Source organism: Triticum urartu, chromosome 7 (assembly GCF_003073215.2).
Source record: "Triticum urartu cultivar G1812 chromosome 7, Tu2.1, whole genome shotgun sequence".
NCBI classification, from domain to species: Eukaryota; Viridiplantae; Streptophyta; class Magnoliopsida; order Poales; family Poaceae; genus Triticum; species Triticum urartu.
In genome coordinates this window covers 703,047,847-703,069,390 of record NC_053028.1, presented here as the reverse complement: position 1 = coordinate 703,069,390, position 21,544 = coordinate 703,047,847, and the positions used below count along the sequence as shown (strand labels likewise).

The following is a 21,544-nucleotide window of genomic DNA, read 5'->3' as shown; positions in this document are numbered from 1 at the left end:
ACCGGTACTAAAGGGCCTTACGAACCGGTGCTATTGCCCTTGCACTAGTGAGGATTCCACCATTGGTTTGCACGGTGCAAAAATTCACAACTTCCATGGAATCTGATTCGGCCATTACTCTTTGAAACACCAAGTTGTTTGCAAGGATCAGCCCCTCTTTCATAGCCATCGCCTCCATCGATACTACATCTGCCGCATGTGGGTGGAAGTAGCATCTACCTGCTAAGAATTTGCTAGAGAAGTCTTAGATGACTCCCACTGTAGCTCCTGCACCTTCGTCTGCATAAAAGAAGCATCTATATTTAATTTAATGAAACCCGGGTTAGGCTTAGACCATTTCACTTGAGCATTTCGAGTCATCGTATGGGCACTGACGGCAATCGCATGGCCAGCAATCCCCAAAACTGACAAAGGCCATCTGCTCATGGGTGGAACTGATTCATTGTGCGCAGATTGTCTGCGGAGCCACCATAAGTACCAAGCTCCAATGGCTATGATTTCATGCACAGGCACACTCAGCATACACTGAAGGGGTTGATTCATTTGATGAAATATTTGCTCGGCAGAGTTTACAAGTTCACCCAAATATTTGGGATCTCATCCACCCAAATGTGAAATACATGCACCTAAACCTGCCAAAACATGTGCCGACTTGTTACACTTACGAGACTCTTTTTTTTTTTTTGAGGAAAACTTACGAGGCTTGCACATGAATTGAAACTCAACGAAGGCTAATGTCAAAAGGGGGGGAACAACTAGTTAACGAGCGCTCCTTCGGGAGCCTCACAACAATCAGCGCCACTTGGCACACTCTCAACCACCCGCCACGTGTTGCGCTCTGGGCGCTCCCTCCGGATTTTATTTATTTTTATTTTTTTCGCACGCATTTTTGACTTTTTAAACGGTTTTCCCCGGGTTTTTTCGACGTTTCGTTTTTCCACCGGACTTCCTTAGCTTTTGGATCAACTTTTTTTTGAAAAAGCATTTTTTTGCGCAAAAAGCATGTTTTCTTTTTTTTCCTTTCGCGAGAGTCACGGTTTTGCTTTCGCGAGAGTCATGGCCGTGCCTCTCGAAAGTGAAAAATAACGCGTTTTCTGTTTTTTCCTTCTGCGAGAGGCATGGTTTTGCTTCCGTGAGAGGCACGGTTGTGCTTTCGCGAGTCACGGTCGTGCCTTTCGGAAACGAAAGAAAAACGTGTTTTCTGTTTTTTTCCTTCCGAGAGAGGCATGGTTTTGCTTCCGCGAGAGGCACGGTTGTGCTTTCGCGAGAGAGCCACGGCCGTGACTCTCGGAAATGAAAAAAAACGCCTTTTCGGTTATTTTTTTCTTTCACAAGAGGCACGGTTTTGCTTCCGCGAGAGGCTGATTGTGCTTTCACGAGAGGCGAGGTCGTGCCTCCTCGGAAATGAAAAAAACGCGTTTTCTCTTTTTTTTCGCGAGAGGCACGGTTGTGATTTCGTGAGAGGCACATGTGTGCCTCTTTCGGAAAGAAAAAAAACCCGTGCTCCTAGTTCGGTTTTTTCTCCGGGTTTTTTCGTGAAAAAAATCCGTCAAAACCTATCAACATGGGATCTTGTTTTGAAGATCTCGACGCGAGGAATCCAGCGATAAAAATAGTTCGAGATTTGGACGCATGTTTAAGAGATAAAACATTTTGAATAAACGGATCTACGAAAATAGGGAAAACTCCTAGGTTATGACAAGTGGCGCACATGCAGCACGCGACTTGTCGCAACCTGAAAAGGCGGAAGTGATCTTTGTAATGAGTACTCCTCAATTAGTGATTTCGCAAAAAGGGCCTTTACTACTCGGAATGAGTACTCCTTGAGCGCCGCCAGCGACTCCGACGAGAAGTGGAGCATCCGCTCGCACAGCGGCGTCTGTGGGGTACGCTCGATGAGGTCGGACACTTCCGCGCACGGCAGCACGACCGGCGCCGCGGCGCCGCCATCGGGTGACCAGCGGTCGAGCAATGGCCGCCGGAAGGGCAGCTCCCGCAGAGACCCGAGGAGCCTGGCGCGCGCGATCTCGGCCCAGGCATTGATGAAGCCCTAGAAGGCGGTGCTGTCAGAGAGCGCGTGGTTGTAGGAGAAGCCAACGAAGACGCCGTCGGCGAGGTCGGTGACCTGCACGGCGAGGAGCGGGTGGTGGCGGCCGTCGTAGTTGATGGCACCATCTAGCAGGAAAAATGACGGGCAAATAGCTCCCATGCGACGTCGTTGGTGTGAACTGTCTCTCATGCGACGTCGTTGGCTGTAATAGCTCTCATGCGACATCTGCGTTGGAAAAAATAGCTCCCATGCGACACACCATTTACGCGGCTAGTTGGCTGTTAGTTAGGCTGAGGTTTGGTTAGGACACTGGGGGTTATGTGCTCTGATTGGTGGGGTCCACCTATGGCCACGTAGTCAAGAGTCAACCGTCCACGACTCGACCGGTGACTGTGTGACCGTGCTCGACTCGCCCGTGCTGGACTGGGCGAGCGGCGCCACCGTAAGCATCTTCTCCGGCAGCGGTTTCTTCTCCGCGGTGGTGGAGCGCATTTCTCGGCAGCGGCAGAGCTATTGCCAGGTGAGCCCGAAACCCTAGTCCCACTCCCCAGAATTTTGGGGGATCTGTGGCCTCATGCTGCCCCCTGTTTCTTGGCAATTTAGAATCGGGCTCCATTGGATCCGGGGGTTGTTTCTTCTCCGCGGCCCGGTGGTGGAGCGCCTATCTCTGCAGCGGCTATTGCGAGTGAGTATTTTCCAAACACTACTCCCATTCCACTGAATTTTGGATAATTTTGTGGCCTCATGTTGCCCCTGTTTCTTGGCGTTTTAGAATCTCGATTGGATAGGAGATGGAGCGAGGGCTGGATGAGATGGAGCGAGGAGAAAGTGCTTCAAATCGGTAATGCCACCCTCTTTTCTTGGCGATTTAGAATCGAACTCGATTTGGTAGTGACTACCGCCGCTGCCTGCCATTGACAAAACAGGGGAGGTTCAGGTTCTGCCACCACATTCGCAATTATAGTGGAATTTTTTCCCTGTAAAGCCAAGCTCAGTGATGGCAGTGTCCAAGACATTGATAGAGATACCACCGTGAGGTTGGATGTCGAATTTGCAGATGTTGATCCCCAGGAATTGGAGAGTATGAAGGAGAAGGCCGTGGGAAATTTGGTGGAGAGAATTGGGGAGAGTATTGTTTGGGGTCTAGAACAAGAGGTATCTCTACAACGTTTCGATAACTATAATGGTGAATATGTGAGAATTGAAGATGGAGAATCCATGGTTGCTGAAATTGATTAGCAAGAAGGGTGGGCAAGCAAACAAGTAACATTTTATGCAGAGCTAATTGATCTGCAAACTCATTCCAGAGTTGGTTATGTGCCATCAAAGAGGGCTGCACAGATGGAAGATGATGAGTGGATTTCACAAAAGAAGATGTTGGCATTGTTGACTGAACCGACTGTAGTAGCTGAAGATACAGGGATTGATGCAGATGGAGAGGAGGGAACCGATGGTGCTAGGAAGATTTTTGTTGACTGGAATGTAGTAGAGTTGAATGAAAAAACAGATTTGGTCATTACACCAATATCTGACATTGATATGGCCGAAATGTTTGGCATTCAAGTTGATGACAAAGATAAGGAGAAGGATGACAGTTCTTTGCCTGCTGAAGGTAACACAGGCCCTAGAAATGCAAATGAGGATGAAGAACAGCTGATGAGAGAGGCTGCAGATGATGTGGATGATGCAGATGATAATGAGCTGGTTTGTTTGTATGACAAAGAGAACCCAGTTATTGAGGTGGGAAAGTTGTGGCCAAGCATGAAGGAGTTTAGGATGTCTTTCAGGACCTATGAGTGAAAAAAGAGTTTGATGCCAAGACTATGTGGACTTATCGAAAGAAATTTTATGCTCGGTGCAAAGGTTATGATGGTGGTGGCAATCCTTGCAAATGGTACTTGTCTGCCAGACTACAACCTGATGGAAGTACAGTAAGGGTAAATCAAATCCCACACCAGCATACATGTATGACCACTTCACAGAGAGTTTCAAAGATGACATCACAGCTTTGGGTTACAGAGAAGATTACTCCTATTTTAGCCAAGACTCCAAACACTACTGCAAAGAGGCTTAAAGTTGACTTGGAGAAGCTGTACCCCATCCAGCTGCAATATACCACAGTGTGGAAAGCAAAACAAAGGGCCATGAAATCATTGTATGGTGACTGGGCAAATACATTTAGGATGTTGTATAGTTTTAAAGCAGAGGTGGAGAAGAGGTCACCTGGGAGTGTGGTGGAGATAGATACAGAGGTAACAGAGGATGGCAAGGTTTTATTCAGCAAGTTTTTTATGTGTTTGAAGCCTTGCATAGATGGATTCAAAGCAGGTTGTCGTCCATATTTGAGCATAGACTCATCTTTTTTGACTGGAAAGTGGAATGGTCAGTTGGCTACATGCAATGCTCTAGATGGACACAACTGGATGTTCCCAATTGCAATAGGAATGTTTCAATCAGAGACAGAGGCATCATGGATATGGTTCATGATGCAACTGAAAAGATGCATAGGGCCAGTTTCTCCTTTGGCCATCCACACAGATGCATGTAAAGGGTTGGAAAATGCAGTAAAAAATATTTTCCCCCATGCTGAGCAGAGGGAGTGCTTTGGACATATGTGGATGAATCTGATAAAAAAATTCAGAGGAGATGAATTTGGGCGCATGTAGCCAGCAGCAAGATCCTACACCAGACAGACACATTCCTAATACCTTGGTAAGATATTGGCATCATGTAGTGATAATGAATTTGCTTCATGGTTGAACACCCACCATTCTCTGTTGTGGTATAGATCAGGTTTTAATACTGCCATAAAATGTGATCATATCAATAACAACTTGGCAGAAAGTTTTAACAACAAAGTGAAGGATTTGAAAGACTTGCCTGTGCATGACATGGTGGACCAAATAAGGATCATGATCATGCGTTTGTCGGATTTGAGAGGAAAAATTGCTAATATTTTGGAAGGGGACAAGCTTCCAGCAGTGGTACAACAGGTGGTCAACAGGAGTAGAAATCTTTCACATCTATCTATTGAGAAATCTTCCTTGTGGGGTGCTGAAGTTAGAGATACAAAGAGTGGCAAGAGGCATGTGGTAAATACTGAGTTGCATGAGTGCACTTGCCAAGAGTGGCAACACACTGAAAAACCATGTGAGCATGCCATACTTTTTTTGGCATCTAAACCCAGGTTAAATATGCACCCATATTTGCATGAGTATTATTCAGTACAAAAATTCAAAGCTGCATATGCAAGTCCAATTCCTGCACTGACTGACCAATCTCAGTGGCCTGAGGTGGAAATAGAATTTACCTTGTGTCCCCCTGTCACTAGAAGAAAGGCTGGGAGGCCTAAACAGAGCAGATTCAAAGCTTGGTCTGAGAAAGGTGGTTGTAGTAAGAAGGGGAAAAAGGAAAAGGAAAAGAATGATAAGCCCAAAAGGGCTCAAAAAGGTAACAAAAATAGGTGCAAGTTGTGTGAGGTACTTGGGCACATAATTGGTTCATCCAAGTGCATCTACACTCCTCAGAGGCCAAAGTATGTTCATGTTACTGTTTTTGCAAGTGTTTGATCTTGCTACTTGTTCTAGTATCTAACCAAGTCAAATGCTTTATTTTTTAGGAGGAAGCGTGCAGAAAAAGCCCCACCTCTTGTTGTTGAACAATGCTGGCCAGTGAAAAAAGCATGACTCAATGGCTATAGAAGGAAGAGCACTAAGCAGATAATGTTTGGTGACAAAGATATGGAGCTAACTGAAACTGTTACTGCTGAACATGAGCTAAGTGTTTCTGTTTTGGACGATGTGATGCATACTGAATCTGTTTTGCAGACGCTAGGGCAATCTGAAACTGTTGCGGATGAAGCAACTGTTGTGCTGCCATGCGAATCTGCTTTGACAACTGTGTTGCCATGTTTGGAGGTTGTGCTGCCAAGTGTTGAGTTGCAAACTGAAGTAGTTGAACAATTTGTGCCATCTACTCAATCTGCAGAAGTGCAAACTAAAGAAGTGGGACATGGTCAGGTGCAAAAGTTGAGGCGGACTAGTGGAGTTTGCAAGGGGCCAAAAAGCAAGAGCATCAGCATCAACAAACTATGCGCCGTGGAACCAAACGGTGGAAAAAAGCAGAAGAAATCGAGTGGTAGAAAGAAGCAAAAGAAATAGAGTCGAAATCATTCAAATTTGATGTGAAAACTTATGTTTGTTGTCATTTGATGTGAAAACTTATGTTCTTTCATGTGAAAACTTATGTGCTATGATGTTGATTTGACTTGAAATAAAATTCAAATTTGAACCGACATTCAAATTTGAACCTATCTCCAATATTTTTTGAGTTCATTTGTTTGTTCTGTGATGTTGCATCGTTTTATGTACTACTATGCACTTTAGTTCATAAATCCAACCCTTTTTGTGAAGTCCAACTCATAGTCACTGAAAATGCTGTCCAAACAGGCTCCAAAGTAAGGGAAAACGGCCCCATTTCTAAGCAAGTTTTTTTCGACCTTCTCAAAATCACCCAAAAAAGATTTTCTTAGCTTATATTATACCTATATAGGATCAATACGAAGTCTCACCTTTTTTTGAATAAGTATTCATATTATTTAATTTATTTTTGAAAAAACACCCTTTAATACAAAGTCAGCAATAAAACAAGTTCAAAAATTTTAAATGCAAAAATAACTTCAGATCCTCCTTAGTCACTCTAAAATGAAGCTAAGGTGATGTTTTTTGATTTTTTTTGCATTTTCAAAACCTCAAACCCTCTTCTCACTCCTTTGAACTCTATGCAACCTCAGTCGAGATAGTCCAATTTGTGAAGGTTTTTTCATGCAAAGGTCATTAGATCAAGTTTATCATTTTATATCATAACTATGTAACATAAAAAGGCTATATGCGCAGGTTTTTCATTTTTTAGATTTTTTTTGAATTAGTTATAAACATTTGAATGTTCGGTCAAACCTTTCAAAACCCCGTTGACTGCCTCAAAACCCCATGTAACCCTAGCGCCAAACGTCCACCGTCGATCTAACCCTAACGCCAAACTGCGGCCGTCGGATAGGCCTTCTAGAAGGATTCCGCGGGGGCGATCCGTGGGCTCCAATCTGATTGGCCACCGTTTTTTCTCTCTGACGAACAGATAATGTTGAGCGGGGGAGCATCTAAGTGACCGTTGGGCCAAGCGGATCGGGCTCGGCAAAGCCTGGCGTGCGTGCGCACGTCCGTCGAGAGGGGGGGATGGGCTGCATGCGAGAGGGTCAATGACATGTGGGCCATCCCTGTCCCATGCATGCCATGCAACGTCCAGCCTAGCTATTCTTTGCTCGTGAACGCCTAGCCATTTGCATGCGGGCTTGCATGCACGCATCGACGCAGTAAAGCACGGCAGGGGCGCAGCGTATAGGTACGTCGCATCTAAGCTATTTTAACAAATGCATGTTTGAACGAGACGGACGCGTCGGTGGTGCAGCTCCTTTTTCAGTGTCACGCGCGGATGAACGGGCCTGTTTCCCACGCGGCGTCACCGCCGACGCAAGTGCACGAAACGATGCATCTCGCATGTGCCGCCCGTGCCTCTTTGGATGCTCTGGCCGCCGTTTTTTGAATTAATGCCCGCAATTACTTATGCCAGTGCGAACGGAGAAGAGAAAACGATCGAGAAGAGGCGCACCATTTCCTCATCCTCTCACACTCATCTCTCAAGCCTCCTCCCCTTCTTCTTTTCGAGCCAAATCCACCACTCGAGCCACCATGCAGTTCAACGGCCCTACCTACCGTCGCCCTCGCACCGTGCCGGAGAGGCAGTACCCGGCCGGAGTCGTCGTCGAGAATAGCCTGAGGGTGTGGGCCATCTCTAGGTGGAGGGGCCCTAGAGAGTTGGCTCGCTTCTTCCTCCAAGCCGGCTACCGCCACCTCCCTCCGGGCACTCCGCCCATGTTCCACCTCCACGAGCAGTACGATGGCAACCCCAACGGCATCGTCATCGGCCTCTACGTCACCTTCACCAACCCCTACGACGCTCACCACCTCCTCGGCGAGGTGTTCTGGTGTGGATGCGAGTTTATCGCGTTCACGACCTACAACATCTTCACCAACTTCCACCACATCTTCCCTCACCCCAACGGCATGCACACCCTCCCCTACCAGATGCCGGAGAATGACGAGTGAGGGGCCCAAGGAGGAGGGGCCAAGGAGTGGCAAGGAGGAGGGGCCAAGGAGTTGTTCAAGGGGTTGTTCAAGTGCGAGTCTTCTATCTATCTAGTTTGTGTTTGTGTTGGTTCGGGCGTGTGTGCCCGTGTCTTCTATATATCTAGTTTTAATTATTTTACTTTCATGTTTTATAAACTATATGTAGTGGGGGGATGCCCCTCTATATGTTCTATCTATCTATGCTACTAGGGTACCCGATGCCCCTCTATCTATCTATATGTTTTTTCGGTCCTAAAGTTTCTCCATTTCATTTTATTTATGTGGCCATGTGTACTAAAAAATGCACTAAAACATGATCCAATCATATAAGTTGTTGTTAGCACGTGTCTAGTTAATTATCTTCCTTTTATGTTTTATGCACTATATGTTGTAAGGGGATGCCCCTCTATGTTGTAAGGAGATGCTACTAGGGGCACACTAGATGTCTTCTTTTTTTGAGAGGGGCACAACCTTTTTCGGTTGAAACACACGAGTAAAAACTTTGAAAACACCATAGCACAAGTCAGAAAAAATATTAAAAAATGGTGCTTGGTTGAAATAAACTAGAACCAAACAATTGCAACTTTTTTGGTTCACAAAGACTGCAAGTTGGACTGCTAATTAGAACCAACCTTTTGTTTTAGCCGAAACAACACGGGACCCTACCATCGGACACGATAGCTTATGCATAAAAATAGCTCAAATAATTATCAGATGAGTTATCTCAAAAAAGGTGAGTGCAGGAAACTTAAAATTTGTGAAATAACCTAAAGCCGAAAAGATATATCGATGTCAATGACCGTGTGCACTTTTTTTTGCACTAGCTACACTTCTTTTATCAATGGGCCTAGATATGTTCTATTCGGCCGTGCCTAACTTCTATATGGGCCTAGCCTTTTTGGGCAACGGGCTGTGGACGGACCTTTTTTTTCCTTTTCTACCTCTACCACTGAAACTGAAACTGATGACGAACTGAAGAACTAAAAATACGGGGCCGAAACAGAGTGGAGAGGACATCCTGAATTCGTACAGCGCAACACTTTTTATTCAAATATACATATCATTACGATTACAGATGATTCCCAATCTATTCACTTACGACTAATTATCATCACATAAACAAATGCGAGAGCAATTACACAAACATAAAAAAGTCCGGCCATCAGCACCATCAAATTGCCCTGCTTCTGCAATTCGATGAGTTTCTTCATCTGCTTGTTCAGCTTCTTCAGCTCTGCCGTCACTACTTCATCCCCCACAGTAGCCCCAATGGAATGGGCAGATCCAGGGGCCCCAGTTCCAGACGCGCCCGATCCAAACTTGCCCAACTTTTCCGCCTCCAACGGTAAATCGAGCTCCCCTTATGCACCCTCCAGTTGAATCCACTCTATGTACTCATCTAGCCACTCAAAATGGGTGCATTGCTTCAATTTCTGAAATTGGAAAGATGAACCCTAAATCCCAAATCCGATGAAAAATGGGGAAAAATTGGGCAAATATGAAATTGGGAGACAAAAACCAAGGGACTGACTATTTGACATTTGACTGTTTTTCAATTCGAAAACAGTCAATTTTTTTGACCAATCAACACATTACACCTGTATGAGCAGAAAAATCAACAGAAAGCAAAAAAGAACGCCTAAACAGGTCGGGGGTAAACATCAAACCCGGGTCGGGGGTAAACATGTTAAATAACGGAGAACCAATACAAAGGTAAAAAGCACTATATTATAGTCAAATTTCCTGATAAATCAAGTGCTGACACCTATGTCCAAATACCATGGACAATTGTATGCTTGTATTTCCAAAAAAGGGGTCGTGTGGCTAAAATCTGACCCAGTTCTAACTAATAACCGAAACAAAACAAGGCAACTATCACCAAACCCTCCTGGACCGTTGCCCACGCTCTTTTTTCCTTTCCTGGACAACAAATCACCTGACAAAGAAAAGGAACAAAAATCATCAGAATACTGGCGTCTCCCAGGACCCTCCTTTAACTTGCATCACACAAGTCATCTGGGAGGCGCCATGGCCCATGGGAGAGGGGAAATGAGAAGAAAGAGTAGAAAAACATCAGAGAGACGTCATGGGAGAGAGGGAGTGAGAAGAAGGAAGAACAAAAACAAGTCAGAGAGGCACATCAGAGGGGCAAGTACCTGGAGAGAAGCAAGGGGGAAGAACAGATCTGAATAATTGGTGGTGGACAAAGGAAGATCATCCAAGAGACGGTCCACAGCTCACGAAATGTCCTACTCCTTTTGATCACACTTCTATTGAACTCTTCCATGTTTTTCCTCACCCTGCTGCTCTACATACACCTGCTACATGAACTAGCCTGCAAAAAAACCATCATACAATCTAGTGAGAATTTTGGAATCATCAGGGGAAAAATTCTAACTGTCGGAAGTTAAAACTGTTAATATTTCACTGTCAAAACACTACACCAACACGAATTCCAGTGTAACGTACACATGAAAAAAAAACTTTGCTGCAGTATAGGGCAATGTAGGTAACATGAACCATGAGGAAATTACATGAAAAAAGCTGTGTTGTAGTACACAAGAAAAAATCTTTGCTGCGATACAGGGCAATGTAGCTAACATGAACTCAGGGGAAATTACAGAGTTAGACAACTCATGACATTCATGGAAAAATGAGATGAATTCCAGTGTAATACTTACATGACATACAATGCAAACTGGGGGAATATTACACTGTATTCCAGCATTATTTAATACAATTCAGAATTACAATGTAATTCTGGGGGATATTACAATATAAATTTGGGGTATGTATATTACAATGTAATCCTGGGGAATATTACACTACAAATATAGTGGAAATTACAGAGAAATTAAGAGGTATTACACTGTAATTCAAAGAGTTAAAATCCACCGGAAATTCAAGCAAAAGCTGGACAGAATAAGTACAGAGATACATGCAAGTTCATATGAAGTCATGAATATAGAGACAGACCTATCAGCATAAAGAACACAAGTCCTATCAGATGAATGCATTAATATTGACAATCAAAAGTAGAGCTTGTTACAGTGCTGGTACACATGGACAGTGAAGGAAATGAATAATCACACTAGTGGATTACAATGATAATAACCAAGAGACTACACAGGATAATCACACAAAGCAGAGTTAAAATCCACTGTAATTCAAGCAAATCTGAACAAGAATGAAGCCCAAATATCAAATAATACAGAGGTTCATCGGGAAAATTACACTACTTTGTTTAGAAGAAGAAAAATTACACTGAATTTCTAGGAAAATTTACACTGCAATTCGGGGAATAATTACACCATAATTACATAAATAAAGCATGAAGTTTACACTGTAATTATGGGAAAAATTACACTGTAATTACATAAATGAAGCATGGAGTTTACACTGTAATTCTGGGAAAATTACACTGTAATTCTGGGAAAATTACACTGTCATTTCAAAAAATGAAGCATTGGGATTACACTAAAACCTGGGCTAAATTACACTGCAATTCTAGGGTATATTACACTGCAATTACATAAAGGAAGCATGGGGATTGCAATGAAATTTTTGGATACATTACACTGTAATACTAGGGGCATACTACACTGTAATTTTAGGCTAAATTACATTGTAATTCTTGTGAATAAAAAAGATAAGTCATTAATTGTAACTAGATCAGAAAGACTCACATGATTCACATAGAAATTGAAAATAGTTTTATCAAAACCTCTATCATCACTAGAAAGATCCTAAAAAATAATTCAGTCAACAAACAGAAATTTTAATAAACCGAAAGAAAGAATAAAAACGAAAATGAAAGTAGAGAACAAGACAAAAATAACTACCAAAGACATAGCATTAGAACCATCTTCCACAAAAGTCATTAGGCACAAAAGGATCATTCAAAGAATCAGCCCTCTCAATAGAAGAAACTACCAAAACATCATTGTGAGAGACTTCCCGTAGTCTCCCCATTGACCTAAACCTAACAAAACATAATACATGACACACGAAAGAAAATTAAAGAAAGCTGAAAATTATAGGGTAATGGGGCTCAATTACAAGGGAGATCTCACAACAAATAATACATTGAAAGGCAGCAATCAGTGGAATTATAGAGTAATGGGGGCATATTAATACAGTGGAAGAATCACTTAAATACAGTGTAAAACCAACCTAAATACAGTGAAACTCTGAGTAAAAATACACAATAATTAGGGCAACTTACAATGAAAAGGTAGAGGGAGTACACTGCCAAAAACTGAAGATAAATTATATAGTAAGAATGGGGGATATTACAGTGCAAAACCACATGAATGCATGCAAAACATCTGAGAAAAAATACAATGTAAATAACAAAGAAACTGGCACAGTATTACACTGAAAAAATATACACTGCAATTTACACTGAAAGAAGCATGATAATTACACTGTAATGGGGGTAATTCTAGGGAAAATTACACAGTAATTACAAAATAAAGAAGCACGAAAAAAACAATGTAATTATGGTATATTACACTGTAATTGCAGGCTAACCTACAGTGTGATTCTACGACACATGAGAATTACACTGTAATGGGGGAAAATATTATACAGTAATTCTAGGACAAATTACACAGTAATTACAAATAAAAAAGCACAAAAACACACGGTAATTACAGTATATTGCACTGTAATTGCAGGGTAACCTACAGTGTAATTCTACGGACATATTACACAGTAATTATAGCAAAATTCACACTGAAGAAAGAAGCATCGGGATTACACTGTAATTAGGGGGAAATACACAGTACTACTAGGACAAATTCCAGAGTAACAACAAATAAAGAAGCATCACGATACACTATAAATGCACTACAATTATGGGGTAAGTTACACTGCAATTATGGGTTAAATTACACAGCAATTCTGGATGGGGATACACTGTAATTCTAGGGGTAGGTTACACTTCAAGTCTGGAGTAAAAATACACTGTAAAGAAGGATGCAATTCAGAGAGATTCCTGGACTGACACTACAACAACACTGCAGCCTAGTACACACAAATTCAGAGAGATTCAGGTACCGGGGGAAATGAACACCTACATCTAACACAAAAAATCATAATGAATTCTAGGGACTACAACAGCAAACATCAGCAGCTAACAGCAAATACAACTAAACTACATAAGCAGGCAGAAATCAGGCTAGATCATCTGCAACTACATCTAATGACAAAGGAACAGACACCCAGGCCGGCAGAAATAAAATTGATAGGGCTAACCACCGCTGCAACTATAACTTCCCCTACCTCTATATCTACATCAGAATAAACAACCTACGCCTACCTCCACATCTACAAGCATGGGAGAATAGGACCACAACAAGCAGATGGATTAGAACCCCCACATACAACAAGCTCCTACATAACTCAGGTGAGCAGAAGGATGGGAAATGGAGCGCTAGGCATGGCGGACTAGAAACAAACACGGCAGCAACATGCACCTACCACGGATCCACGGACAACATCAAGAACAGATGAACCATGGATCCGTGGATCCAAAACTTACCTAGATCCGGAACTACACAGCCACAACACAAACAAAAGCACACAGGGAAACACGAGAGACAAGGACAACCGATCGCGGCAGCGGGGATCGAAGAGAAAAGGGAGGAGAAATCAAAATCGAGCGGTGGAATAGCTCGGAATCGCCATGAACATAAGAAATCGCCTCCTCTCCAAGTGGAGACAGTGCCGGACCGGGGGCGGTAACGGGCTGAGACAGGAAAACCAAACCCGAGAAACCAACACGCATCAACCCAAACAAGTGGAACGCCAGCACGAAGAAAAAGATCAACACGAATCTCTGCGTGAGAACGGACGGACACGGATTTGATTGACGACGAATTGAAAAACACTCGACTGTAAAATAGCAAAACCGAAAACCAAAATTGGCATATTGAGAAGTAAAATCTCACCTTTCCCTACTCTGGTTTGCTCTCGCATTTCACAAATTCCCGCCCAAGGTTGCCATTCTTGTCGGTCGTTGTGACTAGCCGCTTCAGGGGTGTGATACGTGGGCATGCAGGGCACCTTGTCATGGGCACTGCGCCATAGTGCGTCCATGAGCGGCGGGATGCTGAAGCGGAGCTCGACATTGCTAGGCCGCGGCCGGGAACGGCGTTGCTGCGCGTCGTCGCCGGAGAAGAAGAACAACAACGGTCGGGGAGGGGGGGAGGGGGGAGGATGGGCTCGGGTGCTGCACGGCTCGGTGTCCTCTTGTACCAATTCTGATCTGCATAAGTTAGTGGGTCCCACGCTGTGGGTCCTGCTCACCTAACCAATGCTGAGTTGGATAAGTTAGTGGGTCCCACGCTGTGGGTCCCGCTCACCTGATTCGAGTTTTAAACATGTGTCTTTGCATTAGGCAGTAGTGTCGCATGGGAGCTATTTTTTTCAATGCAGATGTCGCATGAGAGCTATTACAACCAACGACGTCGCATGAGAGACAATACACACCAACAACATCGCATGGGAGCTATTTGCCCGAAAAATGACTGAACCACGACCGGGACGTCTGCGTCGGGAGGAATCACATTGGCCATGGAGACGCCGCCATCGGCGATGGCGTGGACAACCTGGACGCCCTGCCCGTCACAGTCGATGGAGACCGAGCATCCCACCACGTCGTCACCGTGTTCGCCACCATAGTGCCGGTAGGTGATGAAGCGGCCGGCGACGGGGTAGTAGTCGATGAGCGCGTCGGCGAGGGTGGCGGCGAGGTGGTTCACGACTTGGGCGGTGGTGGAGAGGAGCTTGCCCATGGGCTTGTGGAAGAGGAGGCCCTTCTGGACGTAGTTGGCGGAGAGCATGGGCACGTCCCAGGTGGTGAGCGGGATGCGGCGGCGGTGGAGAGGAGGTTGCCCGTGGGCTTGTGGAAGAGGAGGCCCTTCTGGATGTAGTTGACGTCCCAGGTGGTGAGCGGGATGCGCCGGCGTGGCTGTGGCGGTGGCCTCACCGTGCGCGACGACACCACGGTCACCATCTTGCTTTGCTTCGCTTGCTTGTGGATTGGGATGATTGGCCGGTTGTGTGTGTGCAGTGCACCAACGTGATCGATATCTACTCTTCTCCGAATAAGGCCTTTCCTAACTGGTTGCGCGCGCAACCAGTATCGGAGCCGTCGCTGCACCTTGTGGATTGGCGCTAGCCTGGCCCACATGGCCCTATCCGGATTCGGCTATTTCAGTTTTCTGAGCGCCATACGAAGTGAATACACGTCCTATCGTATCTGGCGTCCTACCTACGTACTCGCCTACCTCCCCGTCCACTACCCTGTGACCAGGCTGCCCCATCCACCCAAGCCGGATGCAATTCAAAATTCGACGCAGCTGCAGCTGCATCGACCGGCGGAACCACGTCCTCCCCATCGCCGCGCCTGGATCTCAAGATTTCTTCATGATTCACCAATGAATCTCGGTGGGGAGTCATTCACGGATCTCCTATTCAGGTTTCACAAGATCCTCTGTTTCTTTCTTTGTCTTCTCCGGCAAATTCCTCAAATCCGAATCTTGCCATGTCCATGAGGGCGTCCCAGACCTGGCATTGCTAGAGGAAGGGGAGGAGGACGACGAGTGTGGGGGCAGAGGGACATATGGCGTTACCGATTCTCCTTCCTCAAGTTCTGCATCTCAAGTTCATGTCCCAGATATTGACAACACCGACAGTCATAGAGAACCCCCATTTGAATCGCAGCGCACTCCAACTCCGTGGCCTCAAAGGTACTAGCTCAATCGATCCTCCCTCTGTGAATACAACTTTCAGGGAACTAGTCCTGTTTTTTCAGTAAAGTTTTTGGCTTGATGAAGATTTGAGGATTCTGGGCAGGCCGAAATTAGAACGGCCAGTGACTTGTTCTGTTTCTAGTTTTGGGATTAATGGACGTGGACATCTAGGCACGTGTTGTACACGTAAAATTGATAAACTACATGTATGTATGAGTGTGAGCTTTGTACGTAGTCTACGGTATAGGCTAGCGTAGCATGCGTGTGTGCAGTTTTCCCTGAAGCACACACATTCCTCCACCTCGATCATGGCCTCCCACGATCTCCATCGTGGCCCGATGCCATCTGATCCAACTGTATATGTACCCCCCAGATCAATGCAAAGAGTGTGTTCGATCTCTCCACTGAAACATGGTATCAGAGGCCGCCGAAACCAATCCTTTCGCGCCTCCCCCTTCCGCTGCCATGGACACCAATCCTCTCGCCACCCCTGACACCTCCGACGACGATGCGCCCGCTCCAGCCGGCGTGCTCCAGACTGCTGCCCTCGCGAGCGCCCCACCAGCAAACGCTCCCCCGGCGAGCGCTCCTCCTGCGCCTCCTCTCGCCCCCGGTGCATTCCCGTCTGCGGTGCTCCAAACCATCGACATCCGCCACCACGTCCCGGTCACGCTTGACCTGCACACCGGCAACTAGGCCCAGTGGCGCCGTTTCTTCCTCACCATCGTCGGCATGTTCGGCGTCCGCGACCATCTCGTCGCTCCTGCCGCTCCTCGTCGCCGCGATCCAAAGTGGGTCATGGTTGACCACTGCGTCGTCCATTGGCTTTACGCCACCATCTCGCCGGAGCTCCTGGATGCCGTGATGCAGCCGGAGGACACCGCCGACGTACTCTGGGCCGCGATCGACGGCATCTTCCGCGACAACAACCTCGCGCGCGCGGTGTACCTGGACGTCGAATATCACGCCGTCGTCCAGGGCGACCTCACGGTGATGTAGTACTGCACCCGCCTAAAGCAGTTCGCTACTCAGCTCGCCGACCTCGGCCAGCCCGTCTCGGAGCCGCAGCAGCTCTTCAACATGCTGCGTGGCCTCGGGCGCCAGTACCATGGCGCCATTCGCCACCTCACAGCCCGTGTGCCCCTGCCTACGTTTCTGGAGGCTCGCTCGTTTCTCCTTCTCGAGGAACATCGCGCCGAACAGGCCGCGCGACAGCAGTCTGCGCACGCGCTCATCGCAACATGGCCGCAGTCTTCACCAGGCAACCCTGCGCCCCCTCGGCTAACCGTCGATGGTGGGGGCAGCGCGGGCGTGGCCGCAACAGACGCCGTGGCCGCGGCAACGGAGGCGGCTCTGCATCGCCCTCTCCTTCATCGCTGTCGCCCGCCCCTTGCCCGGGTGCCCTGCCAGGCGCCGCTCCCAGCGCCAACTCCTGGACCGTCATGGTCCAAGCATGGCCCATGCCCTGGCGTGCGCCGGGTGCTGGCGTTCTTGGGCCACGTCCTGGTGTTCCCCAACAGCAGGCCTTCTTCGCTGGCGGTGCGCCTCCCGCCCCTGTCTCCTACGGCTACGGCGGCTACGGCAACTACGGCGGCTACCCCGCCCTCCTCCCCGGCTTCACCTACGGCTCTCCGGGCGCCAGCTCCAGCAACGCGCCTCCACCGCCGCAGCAGCCGTGGGATATGGGCGGGCTCCAGACCGCGCTCCAGGCCGCCCACTCGTCCTCCCCGTCGCCGTCCGGCACCTCCGACTGGTACATGGACTCCGGTGCCTCGTCGCACATAACATCCAACCCCGGTACCCTCCACTCTCTCCGTCCCTCCTTTCCTCCTCGCGACATCATTGTAGGCAATGGAGGGCGCATGCCGATCACCCACACTGGGCGTGGCTCGCTTATTGCATCTAACACCTCCCTAGAACTGCATAATGTCCTGCTCTCTCCTTCCATCATCACCAACCTGCTCTCTGTACGTCGTCTTACCCGCGATAATCCTGTCTCGGTTGAATTTGACGCCTTTGGGTTTTCTGTCAAGGACATCCGCACCCGCCTGGTGATCCTCAGATGTGATTCGGTCGGCGACTTGTACCCGGTGTACCGCAACCCCGCTGTTCCCCGCGCCAGCTACTTCGCCGGCGTTGCTTCTACGGAGCTGTGGCACAACCGTCTTGGTCATCCCGGCGATGAGGCTCTGCGCCGTGCTCTTCATCAGTTGGAGTTCACCTGCGCTCCGTCTGCCCCGCACTCCTGTTCTGCCTGTCGGCTTGGCAAGAACACCCGCCTACCATTTACGTCTTCCACCACTAGCAGCTACTTTCCCTTCCAATTACTTCACTTAGATGTCTGGACATCTCCTGTGATTAGCATTTCTGGTTTCGAGTACTACCTAGTGATCATTGATAGTTGTACCCACTATGTATGGACATTCCCCCTTCGCCACAAATCTGATGTAATCTGTGTGCTTACTGCATTTTATGCATATGTCCATACCCAGTTTGAGCGTCCTATTCTTGCGCTCCAGACCGACAACGGGCGCGAGTTTGACAACCTCGCCGTCCGCTCCCTGCTCACTCGCCACGGCACGGTGCTCCGCCTGTCCTACCCTTACACGAGCCAGCAGAACGGCAAGGCCGAGCGCGCGCTCCGCACTCTCAACGAGAGTGTGCGCGCTCTTCTCTTTCACGCATCGCTCCCGCCTCGCTTCTGGGCTGAAGCCCTCTCCACAGCCACCCTTCTCCTCAACTACAAACTGTGCCAAAAGAGCTCGCCGCGATCACCCTATGAGCTCCTGCTCGGTGTGGCTCCGGACTACTCCGCATTACGGGTGTTCGGCTGCTTGTGCTATCCCAACACCACCTCCACTGCGCGTCACAAACTTGATGCCCGCTCCGTCGCCTGCATCTTCCTTGGCTATCCCCAGGACCACCGCGGCTATCGTTGCTACGACCCCACGACTCGGCGTGTGCTCACCTCTCGCCATGTGCGTTTTGATGAGCTTACTTTCCCTTTCGCCACGCCGCATCTGCCACCCCCTCCCATCGTTCCCCAACCACGCCTGGTGCCGGCGCCAGCTCGCGCACCACCGCCGCCCGCACCCTGCAACCCGCCACTCCACTCCGCCACTTCCCCCAGTCCGCGCGCGCAACGATCACCTTTAAACACTCCTGCTGGATCTTCATCCAACGGTTCCTCGCTCGCCCCAATCCAGTCCACACCATCTAGCAGCCCCCACTCCCCACCCTTCCCCATGCGCACTTCCGGCCCCCATGCACCCCTCGGATCTTCATCCGACGGCGCAGAATCGCCCGCACGTCCAGCTCCACCCCCCAGCGTCGTCACTCGCGCTCGCGCTGGCGTCTTTCGCCCTAATCGCCGCTATGCTACCGACTACGTGTGCGTCGCCTCCACTGATGCCTCCATCACTCCCATCCCGCATTCCGTCCGTGCGGCTCTCCGCAAACCCAACTGGGTGACCGCCATGCAGGAGGAATTCACCACGCTCACCGCGAACCGCACTTGGGAGCTGGTGCCCAAACCTCCCCGCGCCAACGTCATTACTGGAAAATGGGTTTTTCGTCACAAGACACGCGCGGATGGCACCCTGGAATGCTACAAAGCCTGGTGGGTGGTGCGTGGCTTCAACCAACGGGCTGGCGTCGACTACAAAGAGACTTTCTCTCATGTGGTCAAGCCAGCGACAATCCGCACCATCCTCACGCTCGCCGCCTCTCGCCGGTGGCCAGTCCACCAGCTGGACGTCAAAAATGCGTTCCTCCACGGCACCTTACAGGAGGAGGTCTACTGCCTGCAGCCGGCGGGATTCGTCGACGCTACGAAGCCCGATCCCGTGTGCCGCCTTTCCAAGTCGCTCTATGGCTTGAAGCAGGTGCCGCGCGCGTGGTTTCTTCGCTTCGTCAGCTTCATCACCACGCTGGGCTTCACTGCCACACGCTCGGACAGCTCTCTGTTCTAGCTCACGCGCGGCGCCGACGCCGCGTACCTCCTGCTCTACGTGGATGACATCGTCCTCACTGCCTCCTCCGACGCGCTCCTTCGCCGCATCGTCACCGCTCTCACTGCGGAATTCGCCATGAAGGACCTCGGCGCACTCCACTACTTCTTGGGCATCCGTGTCACGCATTCCGCCGACGGCTTCTTCCTCTCTCAAGAGCAGTACGCCGAGGACGTGCTCGAGCGCGCTGATATGGAGAACTGCAAGCCGGCCCCGACTCCAGTGGACACCAAGGCCAAGCTTCCCGCTGCCGCTGGACCGCGCGTCGCCGACCCTACCTCGTACCGCAGTCTCGCCGGCGTGCTCCAGTACCTCACCGTCACACTGCCGGAGCTTGCCTATGCAGTCCAATAGATCTGCCTCCATATGCACGACTCGCGCGAATGCCATCAACCGCTGATCAAGCGCGCTCTGCGCTACTTCCGCGGCACGTCGTCCCTCGGACTGCATCTTCGACCGTCCTCCACCCTTGATCTGCGCGTCTACACCGACGCCGACTGGGCTGGTTGCCCCGACACACGGCGTTCCACCTCCGGGTACTGCGTTTACCTTGGTGACGCCCTCGTTTCTTGGGCATCCAAGCGCCAGCCCACTGTCTCCAGATCGAGCGCCGAGGCTGAATATCGCAGTGTGGCGAACGCGGTGGCTGAGTGCATCTGGCTGCGCCAACTCCTTGGCGAGCTACGCTGCTCTGTCCAGACCGCAACGCTGGTGTACTGCGACAACATCTCTGCGGTGTATCTCTCTAGCAATCCAGTTCATCATCGGCGCACCAAGCATGTCGAGCTCGACATCCATTTTGTGCGCGAGCACGTGGCTCTCGGCGACTTCCGTGTCCTGCACATCCCCATGCGCCAGCAGCTCGCCGACATGATGACCAAAGGGTTGCCAACTGATGTCTTCACCGACTTTCGTTCCAGTCTGCGTCGCTCCGCGCGACGTCACGACTGCGAGGGGGTGATAACCTACATGTATGTATGAGTGTGAGCTTTGTACGTAGTCTACGGTATAGGCTAGCGTAGCATGCGTGTGTGCAGTTTTCCCTGAAGCACACACGTTCCTCCACCTCGATCATGGCCTCCCACGATCTCCATCGTGGCCCAATGCCATCTGATCCAACTGTATATGTACCCCCCAGATCAATGCAAAGAGTGTGTTCGATCTCTCCACTGAAACAAAAATAATTTTCTGGACCAACATTAGGGAAGCATCACCAGTTCAGGATATCATGGACATTGACATGAACAGGAGATTTTTTTTATCATGTTCAGTTGATTGCAGTCAAAAGTTTGTTTATTTTGGAGCAGAATTTTTGTTATTGAGGAGTTGTCGGTTGATGTTACAAGACCTCCCGTTATGATCAGCGATCATAAACATGTCTATTTGGGGTGCAGTATATGATACAATTTTCGAGTTGTGTCAAGGAATCATAAACTCAGCTCTTGGTTATAGTACATTTTACGGTCAGACTTTGCCGCCTTTTTTGCAGGCATTTATACTGTCGATATTGGCATCGGCATGTGCATTAAGACATTTTTATGA

The 21,544-nt window shown here is 48.5% G+C and overlaps 1 long non-coding RNA gene and 1 pseudogene across 1 annotated transcript; both read right to left on the bottom strand.

Annotated features, from left to right (window-relative positions):
* Positions 1-422: 422 nt before the first annotated feature.
* On the bottom strand, positions 423-15,253 carry LOC125519487 (annotated as a pseudogene).
* Positions 9,939-10,849, bottom strand: LOC125524460. Its single transcript, XR_007290758.1, has 2 exons — positions 10,389-10,849; positions 9,939-10,168 (listed from the first exon to the last, which is right to left on the bottom strand). It is a non-coding gene; the product is annotated as an uncharacterized LOC125524460 (long non-coding RNA).
* Positions 15,254-21,544: the final 6,291 nt, after the last annotated feature.